Source organism: Gobius niger, assembly GCF_951799975.1.
Source record: "Gobius niger genome assembly, chromosome: 2".
Lineage (NCBI taxonomy): Eukaryota > Metazoa > Chordata > Actinopteri > Gobiiformes > Gobiidae > Gobius > Gobius niger.
Genome location: NC_136853.1, coordinates 1364434 through 1383165, shown reverse-complemented (window position 1 = coordinate 1383165; position 18732 = coordinate 1364434).

Below are 18732 nucleotides of genomic sequence, written 5' to 3'. Positions count from 1 at the left end.
ACTTAACAAAAGCCAAAACACAACAACTTAACAAAAGCCACAACACAACAACTTAACAAAAGCCACAACACAACAACTTAACAAAAGCCAAAACACAACAACTTAACAAAAGCCACAACACAACAACTTAACAAAAGCCAAAACACAACAACTTAACAAAAGCCACAACACAACAACTTAACAAAAGCCACAACACAACAACTTAACAAAAGCCAAAACACAACAACTTAACAAAAGCCAGAACACAACAACTTAACAAAAGCCAGAACACAACAACTTAACGAAAGCCACAACACAACAACTTAACAAAAGCCACAACACAACAACTTAACGAAAGCCACAACACAACAACTTAACAAAAGCCACAACACAACAACTTAAAAAAAGCCACAACACAACAACTTAACGAAAGCCACAACACAACAACTTAAAAAAAGCCACAACACAACAACTTTGAGCCACAACACAACAACTTAACAAACGCCACAACACAACAACTTAACGAAAGCCACAACACAACAACTTAACAAAAGCCACAACACAACAACTTTGAGCCACAACACAACAACTTAACGAAAGCCACAACACAACAACTTAACGAAAGCCACAACACAACAACTTAACGAAAGCCACAACACAACAACTTAACAAAAGCCACAACACAACAACTTTGAGCCACAACACAACAACTTTGAGCCACAACACAACAACTTAAGAAAAGCCACAACACAACAACTTTGAGCCACAACACAACAACTTAACGAAAGCCACAACACAACAACTTAACAAAAGCCACAACACAACAACTTAACGAAAGCCACAACACAACAACTTAACAAAAGCCACAACACAACAACTTAACGAAAGCCACAACACAACAACTTAACGAAAGCCACAACACAACAACTTAACGAAAGCCACAACACAACAACTTAACAAAAGCCACAACACAACAACTTTGAGCCACAACACAACAACTTAACGAAAGCCACAACACAACAACTTAACGAAAGCCACAACACAACAACTTAACGAAAGCCACAACACAACAACTTAACAAAAGCCACAACACAACAACTTTGAGCCACAACACAACAACTTTGAGCCACAACACAACAACTTAAGAAAAGCCACAACACAACAACTTAACGAAAGCCACAACAAAACAACTTAACAAAAGCCACAACACAACAACTTAACGAAAGCCACAACACAACAACTTAACGAAAGCCACAACACAACAACTTTGAGCCACAACACAACAACTTAACGAAAGCCACAACACAACAACTTAACGAAAGCCACAACACAACAACTTAACGAAAGCCACAACACAACAACTTAACGAAAGCCACAACACAACAACTTAACGAAAGCCACAACACAACAACTTTGAGCCACAACACAACAACTTAACGAAAGCCACAACACAACAACTTAACAAACGCCACAACACAACAACTTAACGAAAGCCACAACACAACAACTTAACAAACGCCACAACACAACAACTTAACGAAAGCCACAACACAACAACTTAACAAACGCCACAACACAACAACTTAACGAAAGCCACAACACAACAACTTAACAAACGCCACAACACAACAACTTAACGAAAGCCACAACACAACAACTTAACAAACGCCACAACACAACAACTTAACGAAAGCCACAACACAACAACTTAACAAACGCCACAACACAACAACTTAACGAAAGCCACAACACAACAACTTAACGAAAGCCACAACACAACAACTTAACGAAAGCCACAACACAACAACTTTGAGCCACAACACAACAACTTAACGAAAGCCACAACACAACAACTTAACAAACGCCACAACACAACAACTTAACGAAAGCCACAACACAACAACTTAACAAACGCCACAACACAACAACTTAACGAAAGCCACAACACAACAACTTAACGAAAGCCAGAACGGAAGTGACCGGGCAAAACGGAAGTGACCGGAGCCCGAAATGATTAGCAGCTAAAAACAGTGTTATGCTTTATACATTGTAAAGCAGATCAAATATAGCTTCACTACACAGAGCTACAAACGAGGGATTCCAGGAGGAAAAGTCTATTTATTAATAGCTAATGGCTTGTGGAACCGTAGCTATCATAAGCTAGCTTTAGCCGCCTCACCCGACGTACTTTATTTCAATTCATGAATCAAAGATGGCTGACTTCAGAAATCAAAGATGGCTGACTTCGGAAATCAAAGATGGTTGACTTCGGAAATCAAAGATGGCTGACTTCAGAAATCAAAGATGGCTGACTTTCGAAATCAAAGATGGCTGACCTGCGAAATCAAAGATGGCTGACTTTGGAAATCAAAGATGGCTGACTTCAGAAATCAAAGATGGCTGACTTCGGAAATCAAAGATGACTGACTTCAGAAATCAAAGATGGCTGACTTCAGAAATCAAAGATGGCTGTCTTCAGAAATCAAAGATGGCTGACTTCAGAAATCAAAGATGGCTGACCTCGGAAATCAAAGATGGCTGACTTCAGAAATCAAAGATGGCTGACTTCAGAAATCAAAGATGGTTGACTTCGGAAATCAAAGATGGCTGACTTCAGAAATCAAAGATGGCTGACTTTCGAAATCAAAGATGGCTGACCTGCGAAATCAAAGATGGCTGACCTGCGAAATCAAAGATGGCTGACTTTGGAAATCAAAGATGGCTGACTTCAGAAATCAAAGATGGCTGACCTCGGAAATCAAAGATGACTGACTTCAGAAATCAAAGATGACTGACTTCAGAAATCAAAGATGGCTGACTCCAGAAATCAAAGATGGCTGTCTTCAGAAATCAAAGATGGCTGACTTCAGAAATCAAAGATGGCTGACCTCGGAAATCAAAGATGGCTGACTTCAGAAATCAAAGATGGCTGACTTCAGAAATCAAAGATGGCTGACTTTCGAAATCAAAGATGGCTGACCTGCGAAATCAAAGATGGCTGACCTGCGAAATTAAAGATGGCTGACTTTGGAAATCAAAGATGGCTGACTTCAGAAATCAAAGATGGCTAACTTTGGAAATCAAAGATGGCTGACTTCAGAAATCAAAGATGGCTGACTTTGGAAATGAAAGATGGCTGACTTCGGAAATCAAAGACGGCTGACTTCCGAAATCAAAGATGGCTGACTTCAGAAATCAAAGATGGCTGACTTCAGAAATCAAAGATGGCTGACTTCGGAAATCAAAGATGGCTGACTTCCGAAATCAAAGATGGCTGACTTCAGAAATCAAAGATGGCTGACTTCAGAAATCAAAGATGGTTGACTTCGGAAATCAAAGATGACTGACTTCAGAAATCAAAGATGGCTGACTTCCGAAATCAAAGATGGCTGACTTCAGAAATCAAAGATGGCTGACCTGCGAAATCAAAGATGGCTGACTTCGGAAATCAAAGATGGCTGACTTTGGAAATCAAAGATGGCTGACTTCAGAAATCAAAGATGGCTGACTGGCTGACTTCAGAAATCAAAGATGGCTGACCTGCGAAATCAAAGATGGCTGACTTTGGAAATCAAAGATGGTTGACTTTGGAAATCAAAGATGGTTGACTTCGGAAATCAAAGATGACTGACTTCAGAAATCAAAGATGGCTGACTTCGGAAATCAAAGATGGCTGACTTTGGAAATCAAAGATGGCTGACTTCGGAAATCAAAGATGACTGACTTCAGAAATCAAAGATGGCTGACTTCGGAAATCAAAGATGGCTGACTTCAGAAATCAAAGATGGCTGACTTCAGAAATCAAAGATGGCTGACTTCAAAAATCAAAGATGGCTGACTTCGGAAATCAAAGATGGCTGACTTCAAAAATCAAAGATGGCTGACTTCGGAATTTTTTTTTTTTTTTTTTTTTTTTTTTTTTATTTAACAGATGTGATTGCAAAATACAAATGCTTCAAAGTACATGTATACATATAAGCATATTTACATTTTTTCATTTTTAAGGCCAGGAGGGAGACGTTGAACAAAAACAAAACGAACATAAAAAAATAATAATAATAATTAAAAAAAAAGAGAAGAAAAGAATAAAGGGAAATACAGAAAATAAAGTAATAGAGTCATACAGAATAGATCAAGACATAAAGGGGGATTTTAAAACAATACATTATGATACAGGATGACATAAATGCAGCATTTACTGTGTTGTTATGTGATATTTGCAGAATGCGTTATGGGTTTTGATGGCTTTTTGATTAGCCACAGTCTTTATTGTTTTAAGATATTGATTGAGTTCGTTTATAAAATGAAGTCCATTTGGCTTTGTTTGTGCCCACTTAGTTTTATGAATGTGATATTTGGCCAGGTGTATAATAGTTTGAACCAGAAGGGAAAGGTCTTTGGGAATATTTGGATTATTGAAATAAAACATGATGTCACTCTCCTGGAGGCTGATCACAAGGCCAGTTTTGTTCTGGATCAGTTGTTGTACGTGTAACCATAGGCTGTGACTGTATGTGCAGTGATAAAACAGGTGGATGATGGTTTCTTCTTCAGTTTGACAGAAGTCGCATTTATAATCTATGTTGAGTTTGAATCTTTCCAGTGTTTTTTTTGCAGGGTATATGTTGTGTAGGATTTTATATGAGATTTCTTTGACTTTATTATAGATGCACAGCTTCTCACCAACCAGCCAGGCCCTGCTCCAGTCTACCTCCCCAAATACTGAGCTCCAGTGCAGCGTTGCTATCGGTCTCTGCACAGGCTGGATGAGGTTTCTGATGTATTTGTTTGGACATGTTCTTTTAGTGACATCGATTTCTCCGATAAATAATTTATTCTGAATTTTCTGTGTTTCATTATTGAATTGATAATTTTTTAAGAGATGCATTATTCCTTTTGGTATGGATTTACAAACTTGAACATATTCACGCTGCGGAATTGGAGATTTGTATATTGTGATGAATTCGTTGTATGAAAATGCTTGTCCCTGCTGATTGATGAGTTGATTAGTCCATATTATTCCATTATCAAACCAGGTTTTGAGAAAGAGCGTTTTGTTGCGATGTTTAATATATTGATTGTTCCAAATGTAACATCTGGTTGGTGAGAAGCTGTGCTTGTACATCAGCCTCCAGGAGAGCAACGCCTGCTTGTGGAAGTCTGAGAGTTTGATGGGTAGTTTTTCAGGTTTATAATTACATTTTAGAAGAAATTCAATCCCTCCAATTTGATTAAAAATGTATTTGGGGATTGCATTCCATATATTTATCTTTCCTTTTACTAGTTGGGATATCCACTTAATTTTGAAGACATTGTTGACCGTTTCAAAGCTCAGAACTTCCAGCCCTCCATTTCCCCTCTGGTTGCAAAGTACATCCTTCTTTAAATAATGAGCTTTGTGTTTCCAGATGAAGTTATACAACAGTCTGTCAAGTTTTGTACATACTATTTGAGGCATATTCATTGACAGAGAAATATATACTGACCTTGAAATACCTTCCGCTTTGGACAATAAGACTCTGCCATAGATTGACAGATCACGCATGAGCCACATATTAAATTTGGTGGTGATTTGCTTAATGATGGGGTCAAAGTTTAAGCTGCATCTTAATTTTTGGTCACTGTTCAATATTACTCCAAGGTAGGTTATAGTTCTCTTAACTGGGATACCATGTATTTCAAGGTCATTACAATTTTTGAGTGGCAACAGGACAGATTTATTTAAATTCATTCTTAACCCAGACACCTCTGAGAACTCTTTGATACACTCGACTGCAGCACTTACATTTGCTGGATTATTGATGAACACTGCAGTATCGTCAGCTAGCTGTGATAGTTTAAATTCTCGGTCGAAAGCATTAATGCCTTGGAAGTTAGACATCTTAATATGACTAGCCATCATTTGTGCTACTAGTAGGAAAATGTACGGACTGATAGGGCAGCCTTGTTTTATTCCTCTTCCTATAGTAAACCTAGGAGTTGTTCCATGTGCTAGCTTCACAGAGCTGTTACATCCGTTATACAGGGTCTTGATCATACTGATGAATCGGTCACCAAATCCAAAGGTTTTTAATGTTTTTAACATAAATGTGTGACTGACTGTATCGAATGCTTTATAAAAATCAATAAATAAAACAAGGCTGTCCTCTGCAATATGTTCATTATAATCCAACAGATCCAATATGAGTCTCACGTTGTTGATAATGTATCTTCCTGGCATAAATCCTGACTGTTCTTCATCAATTATCTCATTCAGCCCCGTCTTAAGTCTTTTTGCAAAAATTGACGCAAAGATTTTGGCGTCATTATTCAGTAGGGTAATCGGCCTCCAATTTTCAATGCTCAGTTTGTCTTTTTTTGGTTTAGGGATTAGTTTTATAAGACCTTGCTGTAGTGTTGGTGGTAGATTACCTGTTGTTATAGCTTCCTCAAAAACTTGGACAAGGAATGGAGCAAGGGAGTCTTTGAAATATTTATAGAATTCGCTTGTTAGGCCATCGTTACCCGGAGATTTGTTGTCTTTAAGAGAGTCGATAGATTTCATCACATCATCAGTAGAGACTTTTCGGTCACATTCATTTTTAAATTCATCATCAATTGTTTTTATGACGTCTTCTACATTTTGGCAGTACACATCCATTTTATTTTCATCAAGATTTTCCTTGGAGTATAGTTTTTTATAGAAGTTGGCTACGTATTCAGCAACAGTTTTATCATCTTCGCAAACCACATCATTTATCTTAAGTTTACTTTCAGAAATCAAAGATGGCTGACTTCGGAAATCAAAGATGGCTGACTTCGGAAATCAAAGATGGCTGACTTAAAAAATCAAAGATGGCTGACTTCGGAAATCAAAGATGGCTGACTTCAGAAATCAAAGATGGCTGACTTCGGAAATCAAAGATGGCTGACTTCAGAAATCAAAGATGGCTGACTTCGGAAATCAAAGATGGCTGACTTCAGAAATCAAAGATGGCTGACTTCAGAAATCAAAGATGGCTGACTTCGGAAATCAAAATGGCTGACTTCGGAAATCAAAGATGGCTGACTTCAGAAATCAAAGATGGCTGACTTCAAAAATCAAAGATGGCTGACTTCAGAATCAAAGATGGCTGACTTCAGAAATCAAAGATGGCTGACCTCGGAAATCAAAGATGGCTGACTTCAGAAATCAAAGATGGCTGACTTCAGAAATCAAAGATGGCTGACTTCGGAAATCAAAGATGGCTGACTTCGGAAATCAAAGATGGCTGACTTCGGAAATCAAAGATGGCTGACTTCGGAAATCAAAGATGGCTGACTTCAGAAATCAAAGATGGCTGACTTCAGAAATCAAAGATGGCTGACTTCGGAAATCAAAGATGGCTGACTTCGGAAATCAAAGATGGCTGACTTCGGAAATCAAAGATGGCTGACTTCGGAAATCAAAGATGGCTGACTTCAGAAAAGGAGAATGTGGTCACACAAGAACAAAGAACAAACAAAGCAAGTAAAGATTTGCCTCTACAATCTGTTTCAACAAAACTTTAAAGGCAGCTCGGTGGCGCAGTGGTTAGCACTCGTGTTTCACAGCTAGAAGGTCCCGGGTTCGATTCCCACCTGGACGGGGCCTTTCTGTGGAGTTTGCATGTCCTCCTCATGTCTGCGTTTCCTCAGGGTACTACCACTAAAACATGTACAATAGGAACGCGTGATGATGAACGTGGTGGGCGGAGGGGCCGATGGTGCAGACTGGTCGTCAGTCTACCCCAGGGCAGCTGTGGCCACAGTAGCACCGAGTATGGAGTGACTGAATAATGCACAATAATAATATTGTTATTATTAATGTTATAAAGGAAATGAAAACGTTAAAGTTGAACTTAAAACTGTCAGGAGTTTTTAAGCTCAGGTGAACTTTAAAGGTTTCAGTTCATCTTGACAAATGTTTTTTAAGGTAAGTTGAACTTGAGAGTTTTCAGTTCATCAAAACTTAAAAAGCAAAATATCTGTGAAGTTTTTAAGATGAACTGAAAACTTTGCTTGAAACTATTTTTTAAGCTAAGTTCAAACACAAGTTTAGAGACACTTTTATCAGGAATTGTTTTTCCTTTTGTTTCTGTCGATTCTCTGTGAGCCACTCGTTTATTAAAGGGATACAATGAAAGATCCTCTCCAGCTCAGATCTCGTGTCTTTTTATGTCGAGGTTTGAAGCGACGCCAACTCGGGCTAATCCCGGCGCCGATTAATGTGGAACAATGTGACCTTTGACCTGAACACAGAGAGCGCTGGGTCTGAGATATTTACACCAGGACTTTAGCCATACTTTCTTTGATTATTTATTCCTTTTCCTCACGGTTCATTTTATTTGAGGTGAAACAAATAAGAAACTTCCTTTAACGACAAAAGGGCAGAACAAAAACACTTCTACTTTTCCGAACATTTTCCCCAATTTTTTAAAGCTGAACAAAAACCAGCGTGGTTAAAAATATTTCCCCTCCCTCAGCGTGGTCACATGGGTCACATGGGTCACATGGGTCAGAGCGATTTTTAGAAAAAGAAAAACTCTTTGGTGTCAGACTTTAGAGCTGTTTTTGGGACGTTTGACGTCTCATGAGAATCAATGAACCCAAGTGTCTCTTAAAGTCGCCCCTGGCCACCAGGGGGCGGTGTTACAGCAATGTCAGCTCCATGAGGACCACAGAGAAGTTCCTGGCCATTGATCGCCAGTGCCACGGCAACAATATGCTAATGCTAATGCTAACAACTACTAATCAAAGCTGGGACAGAAGCTGTGGTTGGATCAAGTAATAAAATAAAATCAGGAGGGATTAGAGACCAGACACTGGGAAAGATATCGGCAAGAAATATGGGCCGAGCATATCGGTATCGGCCAATCGGCCTTAGAAAAACCCATATCGGTCGGCCTCTAATACACATACAGTACACAGTGTGTGTGTGACATACAGTACACACAGTACATACAGTACATACAGTACACACCGGACATACAGTACACACAGTACACACAGTACGTGTGTGTTTCTGTGTGTAGTTGACACATGTAAATCATTATTATTGTTTGTTTTGTTGTCACCTGTGGGGCGTGGTGGGTAAACACCCAGAGTGAGTCATGTGACGGTGGTAAATGAGTGCTCCTCATGTCCGTTTGCATTTCTACATTTACCACATCAGAGTTGTTCCTGTTACATTCCTGAGCTCCAGCTGGAGGGGGAGCTCTAGTATTTATCCTTTGTGCTTCTAAACATCTAAGTCTTGTCTCGGAAAGAGGCGGGGCTAAAACCAGCCCTCACATAACTGAAAGTGGAAGTAACAAACATTCAGCTTTATCAGATACTCCGCCCTTTTGTTGTTGAGAAACAGAATCTCCCCAAGGCCAGGTGCAGGAAACGAACCGCGGAGTAAAGCGATTAAAGGAGAGAGAAACGTGATCCTCAGGAGAGAAGATTCACACGAGAAACCGGAGGAGGAGGAGGAAGCCAAACGCCAAGTCACATGAGGCAAAAACTGTTTTTATTCCCTCGTGAAGGTGTCCAAGAGGGGAGACAATATTCAGAACCATGAGTGTTGTTGGTCACCTGTTAGCTGACCCAGTGGAAGCATGTACCAGTCGAATAAGAGGGGTCCAAAGACTGGCCCCTGGGGGACTCCACAGGTCATGGGACTCTCTGGCCTGGAGCTCCGTGTGAACACACACTGAGGGTCGGATGAGGATTTCTGGACTGTGACAAATGAGGAGGACACTGTGACATAGTTAAAGGAGACATTATTCTTTTTGAAACATTACAAGAGGCAATATTGACCGAGAACCGTCATTTATTTCCAGTCTGAAGCCCCAGAACGGATCCAGACCTGCCCTCACTCCTCTCAGCACATTACATTACCCAGATGGAGCGTCTCACGTCTGCGGTAAACACGGTTAACACTGGGCACAAGTGAGAGCATTTTGGTCAAAGGGACGGTTAAAGACAAACTCTGACTCAGCGGGTTTCGTGCCCACACTTGGAAACTTCTCATGGAGACGTGTTAGTAATCCAGCTGGTGAACGTTTGCCCGACTGCTGTACAGAAAAAGTTAGCGGCGATAGAGCAGGTCTGTGCTCTTCCTGGGTACAGGAAGAGACTTGGCTTAATATTAAAGAAGAGGCAAACCTCAATCATTGATCAGATTTTGGTGTTTCCCAAACGGTCTCCCTTCCCAGCCCGGCCCTCCCTGGTCTGAGGCGGTTTGGACACGAGTGTGGACTGAGCTCAGACCTGTTCACCACAGACCTCTACAATCCTGTCCCTCAGAAACGTGTCACTGCAGGTCTGAAGGGCCGTCATGCACCAGCTTAATATAGAAGCTGCAGTTACACGTATGACCTGGGGTGGCAGTAGTGAGCATGAAGTGACCAGCTTGCATCTCGTCCCTTTAATTATTGAACTCAAAGTTTCTTTTTTGTGATTTTTGTGAAAAAGTGTATTTTAGCGTATTTCAGAAGATGGAAACAGATTTTTTGCATAGAGTTTGACGTAGAGAATAAAAAGTGAAGTAATCCATCAGTCGCACGAATTTTCCACTAATAAACAGCTTCTTTTAAAGCAGTACTAAGTAACTCATGCCCCTAGAGGCCATAAGCGCAACTGCAGGTGTCGGAGCAAGTTATGTTTTTTAAACTTATTAATTGTCTTGGAGAGTAAATACTACACTGACAGGAAAGGCGAAGGGAGAGTTGTTGCTGTTTAAGCGGCGCTAGCCCACAGTTAGCTTTGCCCGTTAGCCTGTTAGCTTCTTCTTCCTGATTCCATTAGTGTGTATTGGTGACTCCAGTCCGGTGGCAGTGAAGTTGCCAACATGGTTTTCTGTCCAGAGACACCAGGGGGAGATGAAAGACCCTCCACTCATCCCATAAACACTTGTATTACCCCCACAGGGACTACGGGGAGGGTTTATTAAGGTAAACAAGTTACTTAGTACTGCTTTAAAATGAAGCAAGAAGTCTAGGTCCACGTGTGGCAGCGTGAGTGGGCAGTGTTCCTCACCCTGTTCTGAGGAAAGTGGTATCTGCCCGGGTACTTCCTGTGTGTGTCTGTGGGGCTGCGATAGGAGATAGAGGCGGTCTGCTGCCACAGACAAACTACTGTAGAAATGTATCACACGGGGTGGATGTGACTGAGCCGGGCCCCCCCTCAGGACAGGTCACAGGAGAGGGAGCGTGAGTGAATTGTTCTTGAATCAAATGTTTTAGTCCCTCTCTTTAAGAAGGGGGATCAGAGGCTCCTCAGCCCCCCCGGTAGCTCCTCAGCCCCCCCGGTAAGGCTCCTCAGCCCCCCCGGTAAGGCTCCTCAGCCCCCCGGTAAGGCTCCTCAGCCCCCCGGTAAGGCTCCAGGGCGCCGGAGGGGAGGCAGTAAGTCAGACCTGTTCCCGGTGCGTGTGGGTCTCCTCAGGGCTGCCCTTTGTCACCGGTTCTGTTCATTACCTTCGTGGACAGAGTCTCTTGGTGCAGCCGGGGGCCGGAGGGCGTCCCTCACTGTCTGCAGATGATGTTGTTCTGTTGGACCTTCAGCTGCCCTGGGGCGGTTTGCAGCCGAGTGTGTAGCGGCCGGGATGAGGATCAGCACCTCCAAATCCGAGGCCATGGTTCTCCTTCCCCTCTTCAGGTCGGTGGGGAGTCCTTGCCTCAAGTGGAGGAGTTCAAGTATCTCGGGGTCTTGTTCTCAGTGAGGGACGGATGGAGCGTGAGATGGACAGACGGATCGGTGCGGCGTCAGCAGTGATGCGGTCGCTGTATCGGTCTGTCGTGGTGAAGAGGGAGCTGAGTCGGGGCAAAGCTCTCGATTTACCGATCGATCTACGTTCCCACCCTCACCTATGGTCATGAGATCCTCACCTATGGTCATGTGATCCTCACCTATGGTCATGTGATCCTCACCTATGGTCATGTGATCCTCACCTATGGTCATGTGATCCTCACCTATGGTCATGTGATCCTCACCTATGGTCATGTGATCCTCACCTATGGTCATGAGATTTGGGTAATGACCGAAAGGACGAGATCGCGAATACAAGCGGCCGAAATGAGTTTCCTTCGCAGGGTGGCTGGAGGAGCTCAGTTAACCGGGAGGAGCTCGGAGTAGAGTCGCTGCTCCTTCGCGTCGAAAGGAGCAGCTGAGGTGGCTCGGGCATCTGTTCCGGATACCTCCTGGTCGCCTCCCGCGGGAGGTGTTCCAGGCATGTCCTAGTGGGACAAGGCCTCGTGGAAGACCCAGGACACGCTGGTGGGACTATGTCTCCGAGCTGGCCTGGTGTCGCCTCGGGGTCAGAACATCTGGAGGAGGTGTGGCCTCGGGGTCAGAACATCTGGAGGAGGTGTGGCCTCGGGGTCAGAACATCTGGAGGAGGTGTGGCCTCGGGGTCAGAACAGCTGGAGGAGGTGTGGCCTCGGGGTCAGAACAGCTGGAGGAGGTGTGTGTTGGATCGGGAAGTCAGACTGCTGCCCCCGCGACCCGGCCCCGGATAAAGAGGAAGGTAATGGATGGATGATATTACGCCAAACTGCACATCCAGTGTTTCAGTCTCCAAGAGCCATATGTGTCTCTTCACTGTCACGACACAGTGGCCTCCACCAGTGTGACACTAACCCGGATCTGAACAGGATCTAAAACAGAGAACACTGAACGTAAACCATGTCTGAACCCAGAAAACTGGAGAGAAAGTGTTTTCATCACGTTTTCGTCACTTCCTCTGTGTTTTTTAAACTACTAGGTTTGGGTAAAGCCAAACTGGAGAACATGCTCGGCTCAGGCGGGGGTTAAGAGGTTAAAAGTGTAGCTGAAGTTTTCCCGGATTGTCACAGATGAAAACCCGAGTGTCCAGAGCGTGTCCTCTCTCCCCCTCTCGCGCACCTACAGCCTCCCTCCTGAAGCCCCGCCCCCCAGGTCTATTTAAACGCGGCGTGGGACCCGGCTCTCACTTTCTCCCGCCGCCACAGCCTGAGCTCCAGTCCCGCCGTGCGTCATTTGGAGACTCCATCCGCTCAAAGGTACTTTTACGCACAGACCCTGCCCCGCTGAGCTTCAGGCTGTCACTGTTTAGTTTACTCAGACTTTTGCTCCTCATCTTCCCTGTGGTGACGTGAAGCGCGTGGAGCATTTCTTACACTTTAAATCCAGGCACTTTGCGTAAAACCCGCGTCTCATTTCTCTGTCTGTTCCAGGTGACGCTGCGGTGTCTGGATCAGCTCCTCGTTCCTCTGGAGTTGACTTGTTATTGAGGAGTTTCTTCCTCACTGGATTGTAAAGAGTCTGCGCTCAAAGGCGAGGGCGCGCGAGCAGAGAGACGGACAGACTCTGGCCTCGAGATGCGCTCCGTCCCCGCGCTGCTGACGGCGTGTTGCATCAGCCTGTTCTCCCGGCAGCTCCTGGCTGTGCGCGCGGAGGAGCGCAGGTAAGAGCCGCCTGGACCTGTTCTTTCTGATCAGACCTCCGGGCCAGCGTCACCGCGTCACAGCGTCATTTAAAACTAACTTACAGCGTCACATTTTCAACGCGTTTTTCTCACGTTTCTGACGCGCTTTCGTCACATTTCTGCCACTCTGGCGTCACGTTAAGAGCCAAGCGCGTCGTCTCCAGTTCGGCTTTACCCAAATCTAAAAGCTTCCCCGCTGGAGCTCACAGCCCTTACAGTTTAACCGCTTAACCCCCGCCTGAACCGAGAGCATTTTCTCCAGTTTGGCTTTACTCAAATCCAAAAGCTTCTGGAAAAAAGCTGTGAAAATAGCGACAAAAGTGAGACGAAAACAATGATGGAAATGTGACAAAAAAGTGACGAAAAATTGCTGAAAAAGTAGCAAAAGTGTCACAAAAATGTCACAAGAAATTGACGAAAAAATTATAAAAATCTGATGAAAAAAATTATTACCAAAATATGACCAAAATGTGACAAAAAATTAGAAAAAATTGACAAAATATGTGATAAAAAAATGACGAAAAAATGACACAAAAGTTGCTAAAATGAGTTGAACGCCCGAAAAAAAAAAAAAATGATGGAAAGAAAATGTGATGACGTGAGGAAAAAGCTCCTCTCGGTTCAGGCGGGGGTTAAGAGGTTGAGCAAACAAGACACATCATATTGAACTGTCACGAGACATCACTGAACGAAAAAAAGGCTTCATAACATACTGTAATCCAACCGCCTTATTTGGTGTTTTTAAGTTCTTTAATCTTAGTGAGAGAAATCTAGTCTCTGCTGGGCTTTAATGAGTTCATCAAGACCAAGGCATTCAACTATTTCACGCTTTTCATCAGCAGAGAGATCCTTTTTCTTTCCTATATTGCTTGAAAAAGATGATCTGCTTAATAAAGTGGAACACCCTTTTTCACTAGTTTTTCCCTTAACTGGGCTTAACCTGAAAACTGATCATCCCAGGTCTCTGAGATTAATGTCAGTGATTCAAACTGAGACACAACGCCATCCATGAGTTTCATTATTTTTTTGACGCAAAAATACCATTTGCATAATAATTTGGAAGGCAGTGTATGTAGGTAGAGCCAAATCTTCTGTGCAAGTCTCCTCATGTTTGGAAAGTCCGCCTCCTTAAGAGAGGAGTCGAAATCTAGAAGAGGTTCTGCCTGAGCTGCATCAGCCTGCAGGTCAGCGAGGTCCAGCTGGACATCACAGGGTGCATCATCCACACTGCAGGTAAAGGGAGAGGAAATCACAAGCATTTCATCCTCAGTTCCTCTTTCAGAGTCAGAGTAAAGCAGGGTGATGTTCCAGTGTCAGAGTAAAGCAGAGTGATGTTCCAGAGTCAGAGTAAAGCAGGGTGAAGGTCAGACATATTAAAGCAGTTGGAGATAATCCTTGTGGGAAACTTTACGAGCTGCTGATGTTTCCTCATTTACTGACTGTAAGTCTTTATTTCCTGGATCATAATAAACCTGCCTCTGAGCTCGCCCATATTTTCACTTTACAACTTTACAATAAACGTGGACGTGTCGATGTGAGACCTTTGCCAGGCCTGGGCTGCAGGAGGGTCCTGTACAGTGGGGAGAAGGGTCCTGTACAGGGGGGAGAAGGGTCCTGTACAGGGGGGAGAAGGGTCCTGTTCAGTGGGGAGAAGGGTCCTGTACAGGGGGGAGAAGGGTCCTGTTCAGTGGGGAGAAGGGTCCTGTTCAGTGGGGAGAAGGGTCCTGTACAGTGGGGAGAAGGGTCCTGTTCAGTGGGGAGAAGGGTCCTGTACAGGGGGGAGAAGGGTCCTGTTCAGTGGGGAGAAGGGTCCTGTTCAGTGGGGAGAAGGGTCCTGTACAGGGGGGAGAAGGGTCCTGTTCAGTGGGGAGAAGGGTCCTGTACAGGGGGGAGAAGGGTCCTGTTCAGTGGGGAGAAGGGTCCTGTTCAGTGGGGAGAAGGGTCCTGTACAGTGGGGAGAAGGGTCCTGTTCAGTGGGGAGAAGGGTCCTGTACAGGGGGGAGAAGGGTCCTGTTCAGTGGGGAGAAGGGTCCTGTACAGGGGGGAGAAGGGTCCTGTTCAGTGGGGAGAAGGGTCCTGTTCAGTGGGGAGAAGGGTCCTGTACAGTGGGGAGAAGGGTCCTGTTCAGTGGGGAGAAGGGTCCTGTACAGGGGGGAGAAGGGTCCTGTTCAGTGGGGAGAAGGGTCCTGTTCAGTGGGGAGAAGGGTCCTGTACAGGGGGGAGAAGGGTCCTGTTCAGTGGGGAGAAGGGTCCTGTACAGGGGGGAGAAGGGTCCTGTTCAGTGGGGAGAAGGGTCCTGTTCAGTGGGGAGAAGGGTCCTGTACAGTGGGGAGAAGGGTCCTGTTCAGTGGGGAGAAGGGTCCTGTACAGGGGGGAGAAGGGTCCTGTTCAGTGGGGAGAAGGGTCCTGTACAGGGGGGAGAAGGGTCCTGTACAGTGGGGAGAAGGGTCCTGTACAGTGGGGAGAAGGGTCCTGTACAGTGGGGAGAAGGGTCCTGTTCAGTGGGGAGAAGGGTCCTGTACAGGGGGGAGAAGGGTCCTGTTCAGTGGGGAGAAGGGTCCTGTACAGTGGGGAGAAGGGTCCTGTTCAGTGGGGAGAAGGGTCCTGTACAGTGGGGAGAAGGGTCCTGTACAGTGGGGAGAAGGGTCCTGTTCAGTGGGGAGAAGGGTCCTGTACAGTGGGGAGAAGGGTCCTGTACAGTGGGGAGAAGGGTCCTGTTCAGTGGGGAGAAGGGTCCTGTACAGGGGGGAGAAGGGTCCTGTTCAGTGGGGAGAAGGGTCCTGTTCAGTGGGGAGAAGGGTCCTGTACAGTGGGGAGAAGGGTCCTGTGGGTTTAGTTTTTCACAAAGGTCGTTTCTTTGATTCCTCTTTCAAACCAACGTTTTTCTTTAGCTAAAATGAAAATAAGTTAAATTATAGTAATATAACAATGATAAACTCCTCCCACTGGTCTTTATCTTGTCTGCGATCTGAAGTGGAAACGGGAAACTTGGGGGGAAAATGGGAAAAACTGGGGGAAAATTTGGTAGGAAAATTTGTGGAAAATTTTGGAAAAAACGGAAAAAATTGGGAGAAAAAAATAGAAAAAAATTAGTGAAAAAATGTAAAAAGAAAAAAAAAAGTGAAAAAAAGTGAGAAAAAAAAGAGGAAATTTTCTTGACAAAATTTAAATTTGGGGGAAAAACGTGATTTTTTTTTTTTTAAAGCCACAACACGTAAAATTTTACCGGATAAATAAAGTTGAAATACAAGCTTGTGTTTTATGACAGATATTTTGATCATTGAAAAATCCCTCAGAAATGGACAAACTAATCTCCACATTGACAAGAGATGCAACATAAACCCTGTGTTGGGGAAAGGTGCGCCCTCTGCAGGAGGAATTGAGAATAGTCTGTGTTACACGGATTATACAAGGCTTTTAGTTTTTATGAAATATGTCGAGATTCTAGTCAAAGTTTTTGTCTCATTAGCGACTCTTAGTTTAGTTTTAGTCTCTTTCCAGTGAGCAGTCGGGCATCATTACCTTCTGTTCAATATAATGTGTGGAAGATCTGCTTCATCTCCAATGTCAAGAAATGAGTGAAAAATGTGGAATCATTTGGGGGAAAATTGTGTAAAAAAAAAAGACAAATTTGGGAAAAAATGGGAAAATAGGGAACATGTTAAAGGAAAAATGCAAAAATTAGGAGAAATTGTGGAAAAAACAAGAAAATAATTGGGACAAAAATCATAAAAAAAAAAAAAAAGGTTTTTTCGGCAAAAATAAATAAACAAAAAATTAGAAAGAAAATGACTGGGGAAAAATGGTGTTGGAAAAAAATATTTGTTTGAGCTGAAACAACCAAGTGACTTCCTTTAATGTTATTTTGTCACATTTTTGTCATTTTTTTTGTCTTTTTTTTTTTTTTAGTCATTTTTTGTAATTTTTTTGGTCATTTTTTGTCTTTTTTTTTTGGTCATTTTTTGTCTTTTTTTTGGGGTCATTTTTTGTCATTTTTTTGTCATTTTTTGTCATTTTTTGTCATTTTTTTGTCATTTTTTTGTCATTTTTTGTCATTTTTTGTCACATTTTTGTCACATTTTTGTCACTTTTTGTCACCTTTTGTCATTTTTTTGTCGTTTTTTGTCATTTTTTTGTTTTTGGTCATTTTTTGTTATTTTTTTGTCACTTTTTTTGTCATTTTTTGCTTGGATCTGAAGATATACGACTTTAACTTTCGGTTCCTTTTATACGATACCATGTTACTTTTTTGTGGGCTCAGGTCTGTGGGTTCAGGTCTGTGGGCTCAGGTCTGTGGGCTCAGGTCTGTGGGCTCAGGTCTGTGGGCTCAGGTCTGTGGGCTCAGGTCTGTGGGCTCAGGTCTGCGTGATCTGGTTTTGCCGCGCCCACTGAGTCTCCATATCCTCTGCCGTTTGCTCAGCGGGAAACCTGAATGAACTGGGTTTATCCGAGCTGCATTCCTCCACGTGCCGCACACTGGAGGCTGATACGGGAGCGAGACGCCAGGACGTGGGAGCAAAACACGGGAGAAAACCAAAAATCTGGAAAAAAACGTGGGCCAACCTGAGCTGCGCGTTTCTGGAGGTTCAGGGAAACTCCTCTGAAAGCAGCGCCTCCTGGTTTGTCCGTTTCAGAGCGTGGTGTCCTGCACTGCTCAGCTCCTCCTCCCTGTCCCGGACACCTGTTGCTCCCCTCACCAGTGCAAACATTCTGCTTTAAAGATCCTTCTGTTCGAGCGGCCTCGTGGAGACGAACGCAGGGCCACAGCTTGAGAACCACTCCTTCTCTCTGTTCCGAAGCTGTGGATATAAATAGTCCGGGCTCCACAGGGGGCGCTCTCTGAAGCTGCAGACGAGGAGCAGAGCGGGACATTCCTCTGTGGATTTAAGGCCTAAATACTTTTCCATAACCAGGACTTAGAGCTTTGGGAGAGCTGTTTCATGGCCATAAGTGCCGACTGAATGAAGGCGACCCTGAACGCACCACGAGGCCCAGTGCAAACAGAGGCAGCTGCTCAGTGTTTGACCAGGACCAACTGAGCCGCACTTCAGGGACGTGTTCAATAACAGCAGTTCAAGGAAATCAGGCCAGAGAAGAAGCCAGTGTCCTGGGCCAGCGCAGCCGTCCCGCCTCAGAGGGGGCGCTGTAATACATGTTTGTGTGTTTGTGTTTCCCCGGGGGAGACAGCAGGAGACAAAAAGTAATGCAGTCATTTATCTTAACCTCTTAACTCATCTAGATGGATCTTTTTCCTCACGTCATTTTTTTTCCATCTTTTTTTGGGGGGGGGGGGGGGGGGGGGGGTA